Source organism: Taudactylus pleione, unplaced genomic scaffold (genome assembly GCF_031769625.1).
Source record: "Taudactylus pleione unplaced genomic scaffold, aTauple2 ptg000109l, whole genome shotgun sequence".
NCBI classification, from domain to species: Eukaryota; Metazoa; Chordata; class Amphibia; order Anura; family Myobatrachidae; genus Taudactylus; species Taudactylus pleione.
The window spans coordinates 11,368,487-11,382,538 of record NW_028284511.1 but is presented as its reverse complement, the minus strand read 5'-3'; the positions used below and the strand labels follow the sequence as shown (position 1 = coordinate 11,382,538).

The 14,052-nt window shown below is 46.8% G+C and overlaps 1 protein-coding gene across 2 annotated transcripts in view; it reads left to right on the top strand.

Annotated features, from left to right (window-relative positions):
* Positions 1 to 13,156: 13,156 nt before the first annotated feature.
* Positions 13,157 to 14,052, top strand: part of LOC148525270 (4-galactosyl-N-acetylglucosaminide 3-alpha-L-fucosyltransferase FUT6-like) — a 62,546-nt gene continuing 61,650 nt past the window's right edge. For both annotated transcript variants that reach the window (XM_088471067.1, XM_088471064.1), the window contains exon 1: positions 13,157 to 13,219. The gene's annotated coding sequence lies outside the window, so the exon portion shown is untranslated. The remainder of the gene's footprint in view (positions 13,220 to 14,052) is intronic.

Here is a 14,052-nt window from a genome sequence, read left to right as displayed (position 1 = left end):
ACACCCGATGCGGGACCACGGACAGGTAAGTTTAAACTAATATGGGTGCAGGGTGTGCGGTGCTGCCCCCACACACACTGCATCCATTATATATACGCCACTGGTTTGGAAATTTTAAGGTGACAGACAGGCAGAGATATAAAGGGAAAACAGACACCACAGCAAGGGGGGAGAAAAACAAAAGGCTAAATGAAATGAGGGGTTTTGGAAAGAAATTGTAAGCACAAGAAAGCTCCTGAGGTAACCACAGTAATACACATGTACTACTTACCGTATATACTCGAGTATAAGTCGGCCCGAATATAAGCCGAGGTACCTACTTTTACCACAAAAAAATGGGAAAACTTATTGACTCGAGTATAAGCCTAGGGTGGGAAATGGCAGCAGCTGGTAGTGCCCCCAGTAGTAATTCCCCCTGGTTGTGCCCTCAGTAGTAATCCCTCCTGGTAGTGCCCCCAGTGGTAATCCCCCCCTTTTAGTGCCCCCAATAGTAATCCCCCCCTGGTAGTACCCCCAGTGGTAATCCCCCCTTTTAGTGTCCCCTGTAGTAATCGACCCCTGGTAGTGCCCCCTGTAGTCCCACCCCCCAGTAGAGAGAGACGTAATAAGTTTAAAAAAAAAAAAATCACTTACCTGAAACCCCCGCTCCTGGTCCCGCCGCTAACAGCTCTTCATCATTACACATGTCGTCTCTCCCATTACCCACTGCGGGAGCCAGAAGATGGCTCCCACAGTGGGAGCAGCAGCAACCGCTGAGAGTCTGACAGACTCTCAGCGGCTGCTGATTACAGCAAACACACAGCTGCCGGCTCCGAGGGGGTACTTTTTCAGCACAAGAAATATGCGCTGAAAAACTCGGCTTATACTCGAGTATATACGGTAGATGGCTTCCAACTGAAAAAGAGACTAAACCTATTCAAAATTCAAATTAGCCTTAAATAGCAAAACTTAACTGTACCTGCCCTTATAAACCCTAATTGGCTGACCGTAAACTAATAAAATAAAAGACCTCACAAAATAGAAAACTACCCATCACAAAAACTGGGGATTCTTATAACCTGTAGTCTCATTATTATACAGCCTTCGTCTAGTCAAAACCTTGCACCTAATTCCTTTGAAGGAACAGGTCTTTGTGAGAATTGTTTTGGGGTGCAGATGATGGGGGGACACCACCGCACACACTGTCGCTTACTCTGGAAATTGAACACACTATGCTAATTCTTTTGCACTAATGTCTTTGTTTTTTATACAAATACAACACTGGCAATTATTTTCACGCACTTGGAGGAACAGGTCTTTGTGGAAATTGTTTTGGGGTGCAGATGATGGGGGGACACTACCGCAAGCAGAACAATTTGTTTTAAATAATAGGGAAAAACTCAAAACTTCTTGGGGTGCAGCAGCCTCAGACACAGTAGAGGATTTTTTAGACAAATAAACAATATATATATTGTGCAGGTTCACATTAACAAACAAAATAGATACAATCAACAAGACCACACCCAGACAGTAGCTTGTTTGTTGAGTGTGCAGTCAATGGGTGAGACACATAGAACATGCCTGAGTCACTCTGGGGGTTATTCAGACCCACTCGCAAGCAGCAGTACGCTCGCAAGTGGGTCGACATTCCCCACTGCGCATGCGCACGACGGAGCTCCCTCCGTGGGACCCGGACTGCGACAGCCAAGCTGTCTCGCACCAAAGGGGGCGTGCTGTCGATGGTTGAATGACAGCACGCCCCCTTTGGTCGGCGTGCCGGGGGCGTGGCGGCCAGACGGAGGCGTTCCCATGGGAACGCCTACCGTCTGAAGCCGGCCCCACTGACATCACTAGTGATGTCAGTGGGAGTGATTTTGGCTCTGATAGAGCCAAAATCACTCCAGGGCTTGTGGCTGGGAGACCCTACCGCAGGGTCTCCATCGCAAGTCCGATGGTCGCGATGGTCAAGACCATCACGACCATCTTTTTGGACGTTCGTATATGCTGTGGGTGGTGACCCACAGCTATACGAGCATCCAGGAGGACGCTCCATTTTAATGGAGGAGGGCCCTGATTCAGTGCGAGCACTCTGGTCAGAGCGTCCGGCTCTGAATCAGGGCCACTGTCCCTTTCCACCAGTCACTTACTCCAGCTACTACAGTACTTATAAAACTATTCACACTCCTACCCAGTGGCGTAACTAGGGTCTTCAGAGCCCAGGGCAAATTTAAGATTGTCGCCCCCCCACACACACACACATAGAAAAATACATGTTGGGTGCTGATGGCGAGCAGCAAAAAATGGGCGTGGTCAAACAATGAAAGGGTGTGGCTACTAAAAATGGGGAGGACCAACATGACATGCAACCAATTTCTTGTCAGTCTGGGAACATTCCTTTCTATTCCATGTGCACCTTACCTATACGGTGGTTTCTCACAATTGGAACCTCTGAAGAAATACATCCTCCCTGGGACAACGCCTTAAGTCGGTATTCACTATTCATGTAGGTCACATCATCCGGAAGATGCCTGTTTTTGTAGGAATATTAACAAGGTCATCATCATATGATAGCGGGTCTACCAGACTTGTTCCCCCTGTGTAACTTTCTTCCCCCTGCATCTCTCAGCCACACCATCATCTCACTGCATCATCTCTTAGCCAAACCATCATCTCCCTCCCTGTGTCGTCTCTTCTTAGCCACACCATCGCCTCCCCCCTGCGTCATCTCTCAGCACACCATCACTGCCCCCCCATGTCAACTCTCAGCACACCATCACCCCCCTGTGTCAACTCTCAGCACACCATCACCCCGCCCCCTGCATTCTCTCTCAACAAACAGACACACACTGACAGATATATATACACACACACTGACACACATACACACTGACAGATATACACACACACTGACATATACATTCACACACACACACACACACACTGACACAGATACACACTGGCACACACACACAGTCACACACTGACACAGATACACACACACAGTCACACACTGACACAAATACACACACACACACACACACACACTGGCAAAGATACACAAACACCTTTCACACAAATGCAGCCAGCCAAGTAAAAACATCACTGACAGCAATTGAAAGTCATCCCCCCCCTCGTGGAAGTCCGCCCCCCCCGTCATGGCAGTCCGGCCCCCTTACCCCCTCCCATCCCTGCAAAAAAAAAAAATACTTACCTGGCTGGCAGGAGCAGAGAGAGCACCGAGAAAGGTGGAGCACTCTGTCACAGTCACCTCTGGCATCAGCTCTCAGTATAGAGAGAATGGGAAGACTGCCTGGGAGGGGCTGCGCGCTTCTGCTGCAGCTCCCCCTACAGTACCCCAGCAGCACCAATAGGCACACATGCCTGTTAGTTCTATATTCAGTCCGGGAGCAATGGAGGTGGGGGGCTGGGTGGGGGGTACGGTGTACTGGCTGGTGGTGCCCCCCTCTACTGGGCCTGACACCGCACCCAGGACACGTGCCCTGCTTGCCCTGCCCTGGTTACACCACTGCTCCTACCTACTCCTCCAAGTCCTAATGGTGCCCTAATGGCATTTTCTATATTACAGTGCTCCAGCCCACACTCTCCTGTGTAAAATGGTGCCTGATCATGAGGGAAAAACGTTTATATGTAATCGAAAACATGTGAGATCTGAGGCGTGGAGATTATGTTTTGCCTTGTTTTGAGATCTGAACTTGGTGGGAAGACCCAAGCTCAGTGGAGTCATGAGGAGGGTGCATGGGGTATGGGCCGCATCTGAGTGTCTGCCTCGGAGGGGGTGACACCAAAATGCTGGCTCCTCTGCAGTGACAGGAGTCAAGTGCTGCAGTGTGACATTCTTCTGCAGCACCCGGCTCCTGCCATAGAAAGTGCTAATAGACAAGTCTCCAGGGGCAGCCCAGCATCTCCAGCAATGCTGGGCTGCCCCGGAGAGATGTCATAGGGATCCCCACAAGGCCACAACACTTTATTTTATGCCATGTCCCCCCTTGCAGGGACACTGAAACAGTCAGAGTGCGCACCAGGTGTCACCAGACCCGGTGACGCCTCTGCCCAAGCTGGGACTCAAATTCACTCGTAAAAAGTTGGGTGTGTTCGGTTTCCAGGGAAGCTAAATGCTTATCTCTAATAAGAGGATGAATGTTTCTCTCATACTATATAATTTAGGTAGTCTGCTTGACACTTAAATGGAATATCTACCTCCAAAAACTGTCTCAGCGCCTCCTACATCATATAGAATAGGACAAAAATAATAGTGTACGTAACTATCCTGCTGTACTATATCTGGAACATAAAAAACATTACAGAAAAAACATGTCATCACAATACAATAAACCTCCATACGCAACCTTTAGTGCATAACAATGTAAATAGGTTTCAGTTTGATTCATTCAAAAGAACTTCCTTTAACCCAAACTGTCAATCTGTTAAAAAGGTAGAACACAGTCTTAATAACAGCTATACAATCAAACCTGTTATTCGCTCAAACCTGTTATTCTTCTCTTGGGATGTGACATTCTTGTGCTACTAGTGGCTTAAACGTTTACCATATCTAGAGCATAATGATGTTAATATCTTGTTAAGTGATGGCTATCGACCATTAACAATTACAAAACATCGTTCGCCCTCTGCCATGGATGTCACAGAGCCCCACAATATTTTTTTTCCCTACTTGGCGCTGGGAAATGGAGAATAGGGACAGGATTAGACTTAGGGTTCCTGTTACCATTAGGGTTAGTGTTCCCCTGTCCTATTTACCCCGTAGCCCCCCTTTCCTGCACCCATACTAACTAGGGGTGAGCGGGTTCGGATTTCTGAAATCCGAACCCCCCCTAGCCCCCCTGATCCGAGGCAGATCCGAGTCAGGCTCGACTTTTCCCGCCTGACTCGGATCTGAAATCGAGGCAAAATGTCATCATCCCGCCTTCCGGGTCTCGCGGGTTTTGGATCCTATATAAGGTACCCGCGTCGGCGCCATTTTCTCACTCGGCTGTGGACAGTGAAGAGGGAGGGTGGGAGTTAGGGCTGGCTGGGCTGTGTAGTGTAGTGTAGTGCAGAGTAGTGTTGTGCTGTGCTGTGCTGCGCTGTGCTGCTGTTGTCCATAGGGGCTGTGTCCACTACTTCAAAGTCCATAGGGGCTGGCTGTGTTATGCTGTGCTGCTGTTGTTAATAGGGGCTGTGTCCACTACTTCAAAGTCCATAGGGGCTGGCTGGACTGTGTTGTGCAGTCAGTTCTCCATAGGGGCTGTGTCCACTCCAAAGTCCTGTGCAGTGTCCCAGTCCTAAAGGTGTGCTGTAGTGTTGTCCAGGGGGTGCTCTGTCCATAAGGGGTGCTCCCCCCAAGTGCTAAAAAAATAATATTTTTTCTGTGTTTGTGAATTGTGTGCGCAGTAGCCGCACGTGCATCAACAAAGTAGTGCCAAGCGTGCGCCTGTGTCATAAGTAAAGGGCCGGCTGGCTTGACCGTTAAAGGGTGCTGTAACCCCCAAAGTACACTCCAGTCCAAACCAAAAAAAATAATATTTTCTGTGTTTGTGAATTGTGTGCGCAGTAGCCGCACGTGCATCAACAAAGTAGTGCCAAGCGTGCGCCTGTGTCATAAGTAAAGGGCCGGCTGGCTTGACCGTTAAAGGGTGCTGTAACCCCCAAAGTACACTCCAAACCAAATAACAAAATATTTTTTCTGTGTTTGTGAATTGTGTGCGCAGTAGCCGCACGTGCATCAACAAAGTAGTGCCAAGCGTGCGCCTGTGTCATAAGTAAAGGGCCGGCTGGCTTGACCGTTAAAGGGTGCTGTAACCCCCAAAGTACACTCCAAACCAAATAACAAAATATTTTCTGTGTTTGTGAATTGTGTGCGCAGTAGCCGCACGTGCATCAACAAAGTAGTGCCAAGCGTGCGCCTGTGTCATAAGTAAAGGGCCGGCTGGCTTGACCGTTAAAGGGTGCTGTAACCCCCAAAGTACACTCCAAACCAAATAACAAAATATTTTTTCTGTGTTTGTGAATTGTGTGCACAGTAGCCGCACGTGCATCAACAAAGTAGTGCCAAGCGAGCGCCTGTGTCATAAGTAAAGGGCCGGCTGGCTTGACCGTTAAAGGGTGCTGTAACCCCCAAAGTACACTCCAAACCAAATAACAAAATATTTTTTCTGTGTTTGTGAATTGTGTGCGCAGTAGCCGCACGTGCATCAACAAAGTATTGCCAAGCGTGCGCCTGTGTCATAAGTAAAGGGCCGGCTGGCTTGACCGTTAAAGGGTGCTGTAACCCCCAAAGTACACTCCAGTCCAAACCAAAAAAAAAAATATTTTCTGTGTTTGTGAATTGTGTGCGCAGTAACCGCACGTGCATCAACGAAGTAGTGCCAAGCGTGCGCCTGTGTCATAAGTAAAGGGCAGGCTGGCTTGACCGTTAAAGGGTGCTGTAACCCCCAAAGTACACTCCAAACCAAATAACAAAATATTTTTTCTGTGTTTGTGAATTGTGTGCGCAGTAGCCGCACATGCATCAACAAAGTAGTGCCAAGCGTGCGCCCGTGTCATAAGTAAAGGGCCGGCTGGCTTGACAATTAAAGGGTGCTGTAACCCCCAAAGTACAGTCCAAACCCCCCAAAAAAATATTTTCTGTGTTTGTGAATTGTGTGCGCAGTAGCCGCACGTGCATCAACAAAGTAGTGCCAAGCGTGCGCCTGTGTCACAAGTAAAGGGCCAGCTGGCTTGACAATTAAAGGGTGCTGTAACCCCCAAAGTACACTCCAAACCAAATAACAAAATATTTTCTGTGTTTGTGAATTGTGTGCGCAGTAGCCGCACGTGCATCAACAAAGGAGCAGCGCCAAGCGTGCGCCTGTGTCCCATAAGTAAAGAGCCGGCTGGCTCATTTCTTAAAGGGTGGTGTAACCCACAAAGTGCACTACTCTCCAGCAAAAATAAAATATATTTTCTGTGTTTGTGTGCGCCTTAGCCGCACGTATATATCAAATCGATATAACATAAATGGAGGACCAAACTTTCTCCGATAAAAATAAAATAGAGAAAGATCAAGAACCACTTCCTCTTAGTGCTGAAGCTGCTGCCACTAGTCATGACATAGACGATAACATGCCATCAACGTCGTCTGCCAAGACCGATGCCCAATGTCATAGTAGAAGCCACATACAATCACAAATGACAAAGTTCAGGAAAATGACCTTAAAAAAAACATTTAAATCATCTGAAGAGAAACGTAAACTTGCCAATATGCCATTTATGACACGGAGTGGCAAGGAACGGCTAAGGTCTTTCCCTATGTTCATGACTAGTGGTTCAGCTTCACATGACGATGGAAGCCCTCCTCCCACTAAAAAAATCAAACGAGTTAAGCTGGCAAAAGCACAGCGAAGAACTGTGCGTTCTAAGAAGATATCACAAATCCCCAAGGAGAGTCCAAGTGTGGTGGCGGTTGCGATGCCAGACCTTCCCAGCACTGGACGGGAAGAGGTGGCTCTTTCCACCATTTGCACGCCCCCTGCAAGTGCTGAAAGGAGCACCCACAGTCCACTTGCTGATATGCAAATTGAAGATATCACTGTTGAAGTACAACAGGATGAGGATACTGGTGTAGCTGGCGCTGAGGAGGAAGTTGGCGAGGAGGATTCTGATGGTGATGTGGTTTGTTTAAATCAGGCTCTGGGGGGGACAGTTGTTGTCCGTGGGATGAAAAAGCCCATCACGGTCATGCCTGGGCAGAAGACCAAACATTCCACCTCTTTGGTCTGGCAATATTTCTATCCAAATCCGGACAACAACTGTCTTGCCATATGTACCTTATGTAAAGGTGAAATAAGTAGGGGTAGGGACGTTAACCACCTAGGAACATCCTCCCTTATACGGCACCTGCAGCGCGTTCATAATAAGTTACTGTCAAGTTCAGAAACTTTGGCTAAGACCGTAAGCAGTCCAGGGACACCTAAATCCCGTTGTCCTGTTGTATCCAAGCGCCTGCAAACCACACCGTCAACTCCCTCCTCGTCAATTTCCTCCTTAGTCAGGATCGGAAGTAGTCCTGCAGGCCATGTCACTGGCATGACTGACTCTCCTATCCGGGATTCCTCCGGAGGATCCTGAATTGCTACGCCTCCTGCTGCCGCTGCTGCTGTTGCTGCTGCTGGGAGTCGTTCATCATCCCAGAGAGGAAGTAGGAACACCACTACTTTTACTAAACAATTGACCCTCCAACAGTCCTTAGCGAGGAGGATGAAGTACGACAGCTGTCATCCTGAAGCAAAACGTATCACTGAGGCCTTGACTGCTATGTTGGTGTTAGACGTGCGTCCGGTATCCGCCATTAGTGCAGTGGGATTTAGACAATTGATGGCGGTAGTGTGTCCCCGGTTCCAAATCCCGTCTAGATTCCACTTCACTAGGCAGGCGATACCGAGACTGTACAGAAACGTCAGAAAAAGTGTCCTCAGTGTCCTGAAAAATGCCGTTGTACCCAATGTCCACTTAACCACGGACATGTGGACAAGTGGAACAGGGCAGACTAAGGACTATATGACTGTGACAGCCCACTGGGTAGATGTATCACCTTACGCAGCAACAGCAGCAGCGTCACCAGTCGCAGCATCTCAGAAACGCCAGCTCATTCCAAGGCAGGCTACGCTGTGTATCACCGGTTTCAGTAAGAGGCACACCGCCGACAACCTCTTAGAGAGGTGGTGCAGAATTTTCTGAAAAGCGACAGGGGCGTGCAGGAGTCGCTTTGGGTGGCCCGAAAAATTTCTGCCCACTTTCGCCATTCAGCGACTGCGTGCCGAAGACTGGAGCACCAGCAAACACTCTTGAACCTGCCCCGCCATCACCTGAAGCAAGAGGTTGTGACGCGGTGGAACTCAACCCTCTATATGCTTCAGAGGATGGAGGAGCAGCAAAAGGCCATTCAAGCCTATACATCCACCTATGACATAGGCAAAGGAGGGGGTATGCACCTGACTCAAGCGCAGTGGAGAATGATTTCCGTGTTGTGCAAGGTTCTCCAGCCCTTCGAACTTGCCACACGTGAAGTCAGTTCAGACACTGCCAGCTTGAGTCAGGTCATTCCCCTCATCAGGCTTTTGCAGAAGCAGCTGGAGAAAGTGAAGGAGGAGCTAAGACGGAGCGATTCCGCTCGGCATGTGGGACTTGTGGATGAAGCCCTTCATTCGCTTTGCCAGGATTCCAGGGTGGTCAATCTGTTGAAATCAGACCACTACATTTTGGCCACCGTGCTCGATCCTAGGTTTAAAGCCTATGTGGTGTCTTTCTTTCCGGCCGACACAAGCCTGCAGAGGTGCAAAGACCTGCTGGTGAACACACTGTCAGCTGAAGCGGAACGTGACACATCAACAGCTCCTTCTTCATTTTCTCCCGCAACTGGGGCTGCCAGGAAAAAACTTAGGTATCCTAAGCAACCCGCTGGCGGTGATGCAGGGCAGGCAGGACCAAGTTTGGATATCTGGTCCAGACTGAAGCACCTGGCAACAATTTCTGACATGTCTACTGTCACTACATATGATACTGTCACCATTGACAGAATGGTGGAGGATTACATCGGTGACAGCATCCAAGTAGGCATGTCAGACAGTCCATACCTGTACTGGCAGGAAAAAGAGGCAATTTGGAGGCCCCTGTACAAACAGGCTCTATTTCACCTGAGTTGCCCCCCCTCCAGTGTGTACTCCGAAAGAGTGTTTAGTGCAGCCGGGAACCTTGTCAGCGAAAGGCGTAGGAGGTTGCTTCCACAAAATGTGGAGAAGATGATGTTCATAAAAATGACTTATCAACTCTTCCAGGGAGTCCAGCCTCCAGAACGTACAGAGGGACCTGTGGTGGTGGATTCCAGTGGGGACGAGTTAATACTCTGTGAGGATGAGGATGTACACAACACTGAAGAGGGTGAGGAATCGGTGGATGAGGAGGATGAGGATGACATCTTGCCTCCGTAGAGCCAGTTTGTGCAGGGACAGATTAATTGCCAGCTTGTTTTGTGGGGGCCCAAACGAACCAATCATTTCAGCCACAGTTGTGTGGCAGACCCTGGCGCTGAAATGATTGCTTTGTTAAAGTGTGCATGTCCTGTTTATGCAACATAAGGGTGGGTGGGAGGGCCCAAGGACAATTCCATCTTGCACCTCTTTTTTTTCTTTGCATTATGTACAGTTTGGGGCCTAGTTTTTCAAACTGCCATCCTGTCTGCCACTGCAGTATCACTCCTAGATAGGTCACGTGTTTGTGCCGCCCACTCGTGTCGCTTAGCATAGTCATCCAGCTACCTCGGTGCAACCTTTTGGACATAAAAACACTATTGTGAGGTGTGAGGTGTTCAGAATAGACTGGAAATTAGTGGAAATTAAGGTTATTGAGGTTAATAATAGCATAGGAGCAAAAAAAAAAAAACCAACACATCCTGTGATTGTAGCTGTTTTTATGCTTTTTTTAAAAAAAAATACAGATCCAAAACCCAGAACCCAAAACATGGAAGGGTGGTTTTGGCAAAACCAATCCAGATCCAAAACACGAAGAAAGATCCAAAACCAAAACACAAAACACGAAAAGTGGCCGGTGCACACCCCTAATACTAACCCTCCCTACCCCGCAGCCTAACCCTTCCCCCTAACCCTAACCTACCCCCTTAGTGCGTAACCCTATCCCCCTCCGGTGGTGCCTGAACCTAAATCCCCTGCCTGGAGCCTAACTCTACCCTCCCACTCCCGCAACCTAACCCTAAGTCTTCCGGGCTGCCTAAACCTAACTCCCCCCATGGCTGATAGCTCCCCAGTATCATTATGATCAAGATGCCGTCTGCGAGCGTCGGCATCCGGAGTCATGTCGGGATTTCAGAGCTGGTGTTGTCTCGGCGATCGGGATTCCGAAACAGAGGGAAATATTGCAGAACAAGTTGGGCCAGAGCCCATAAAGGGAGTACGCAACATATACAGTAACATAAATAAAACAGAATAATTATTATAATTTGTTTATATGTTGCCACAAGAGTTCCGTAGGACCGCACATAGGGGTAACATACAACGAATTGCATATATGCAAAATAGCATAGACATCAACATAATAATACACATCATAATTGCTCTCTCTCCCAGAAGTTGCGGGCGACTCCCAAATTTGGGGGAGAATGTCCCAGCATCCCCTTGCCCGGCAGTGAAGTGTGAGGGGTGCGGGTGATGATGACGTGAATTTCATAATCGTGGCCCTATCCTCATCTTTGAAAATACATTAATGATGGCTAACCATCACAGGGGTGGAGCTGCAATGACGTGATTCGCATTGTTCGTCCCCATTCCGTGGGAGCACTGGTGTATCTATAATGGGTGCAAGCTGTGCACACATATAAATATACTTACTGCTCTGTCGGCCCAGCGCTGGCTGCAAAGCTGCAGAAATCACTGGGAAAATGGCCACCACGGTAATTTTCTTGTAAATCGCGCATGCACAGTAGAGATGTCCCAAGAACGCGGCACGGGCTAAAAAAGGACAATGGCCTCATGGGGAAGGGCCAGGGAAGAGAAAGGGGAAGCCAGAAGATGCTGGGGATAAAAGAAGAAGAAGCTACAAGTGAGTATAATAATCAACAAGAAAATTGACAAGTCCAAACAGCGCCCCCTGCCCTGCGGTGCCCTGTGCAATGGCACAGGTTGCACTACCCTAGTTATAGCAGCCGGTAGCAGAGTTAGAGCGACATGAGAGGAAAATGGGGTGGGAAGCAGCATTATCGAAAAGAGGGTGGAAAAGAGCAAGATTTGACTTGTGCCATGACTCCGTTGACAGTACAATTAAGCAGACAAACATAACAAGTCATAAACATGTTACACATAAAGTGAGTGTCTGAAATGATACACTTCAAGTAAAGGTGCCCATACACTGTGCGATGCACCATGTAGGGCGATTGCTGATCCGTCGGCAGACGGATTGTGCTTTCCCAGTGCGGTCCCCACTGACCACACGATATGCCGGCTCCCCCCTCCTCCATCTGAATGGGATCGTACATTGCATCCCAGATCTGATGAACCTGCGGGAAGATCTGGAGATGCGATGTACGATCCCGCGGCAGCACGCAGCACAATATCAGGTACGATATTGTGCCCATACACGGCACGATGTAGCACCTATATCATGCCGATCCGTCGAATCAACACTTATATCGTGCCATGTATGGCCACCTTATGAATTCAGAATTTGCGATGCATACTAACATGCCTCCTACAGGGCAAGAGGCATACACTGGTGTGATGCTGTTACAGTACACTTGATTCAACAAATAAAATGATAATCATAAATGTAAATAACCGAACAAAAGTGTTGTAAAATTCTTTATTCGAATTATTCATACATCATTTATTTGTACTGCTTTAATATTTTACCCTATTTTGAGTGTAACTTTTTTTTAATGCATATCAGTAAAATATTGAGATTTTTTTTAACACACCCAATTCATTCAACCCCATGAGTGCCTCCACTTAGAATATTTTTTGTGGAGTTCTTCTCTGTCGATCTTGTCCTTTTCCAAGACGTGTCATCTTAATTAAAAGGAAATGAGCAATGCAGATCGTTGTAAGGAATTACTGTAGCTACAAATAAAGTGATATTCATGACGTCATTACTCAGCAGAATGTTACTACTGAACCAAAACCAGCTGATGAAGTCTCGGGTACATGTTTTATTAATTGCCCTTATTGAAAGGACAGTGAGCTATTGTGATTTATAGTTACTAGAGGGATGCAGTGCCCATTACTGGACGTGGAGTAGTTCGAACCAATGAGCATCCATCCTGCAGATAACTAATTCCATGGTTTAGCTTTATTTATCCTTGTACATCATGAGGTTTGGTCACATTAAATGAAATGAAGATACCTCCCTTTGCTCTGTAATATGTATGCACTGTATAGTACATGTATTAGCTACATTTGTTTTAAGACTATAACAAGTGTGTGCAAACTGTATTGTTTATTTTGCAGTGCAGAGATAAAGAAAGGGGGGTTATTGTATTATTTTGTACTTTTCCCCCTAAATTACTGTATTTATGCTTTGCTTGGTAATTGAAAGCTCTATTACTGTCTTCCTAATTTACATGTCCTTAAATACAATAGAAGTACAGGTACTGGCTTTAGACTATCCAGTTTGATTAGGTAAATGCTGGTGAACCTGTTCTTGCCCAGTCTTCACAGCAGCTTCAGGAACACACACGCTGGTAGGTGCTCCTAAATGTTTCCGAAAACAATTTGCACAATAATTTTTTAATTGGACTATATAGGGGAAAAACCTCTTAGTTCATCTAAAAATGTTTGCTACTATTATATTATATATCTATTCTATAACTACTGTTCAGAAATGATTGTGAAAGTATTCTGTGTGTTGAATATGTGTCACTGCTATGGTAATTGTAATTTCAATTGCAGTACTGATACAGCTCTATGAGATTTATGTTTCCTAATCTTTGTTCTCTGCGTGTCTCTTTGTGTGGCTTTTTTTTTTCTTTTTACTAAATTGTGAATTAATACAAGAGATAGCTCAACAATTATTCTTGAGACTGTAATGATATAGTATTGTTATATATAACATAGTAGTGATATGCGTATGTGTGTGTATATATATATATATATATAGATTTGGTGATGTTGTCCATAGCAACCAATCAGATTCTAGCTATTATCTTCTAGAATAGGGGTGGACAATAAGCTGCCCCCCAGATACTGTAGAACTACACATCCCAGCATGCCCTGCAATAGTTTTGCTGTTTGGCCATGCTAAAACTTTTGCAAGCCATGCTGGGATTTATAGTTCAACAACAGCTGAAAGGCTGCTTATTTACCACCCCTCTCTAGAAGGTGTTAGATAAATGATATGTAGAATCTGATAGGTTGCTATGGTCAACAACTGAATTTCTTTAACCCTGCACTTTAGTAAATAGAGTATACCCCTTTGTGTCAGTGGTTGTGAGTTTAAGGGATCTTTTCATTTATGGATTTTTAGATCTGCTATTGGTTCAGGATTTGGGTGCAGGGTCTTGGGCAACAGTCATTG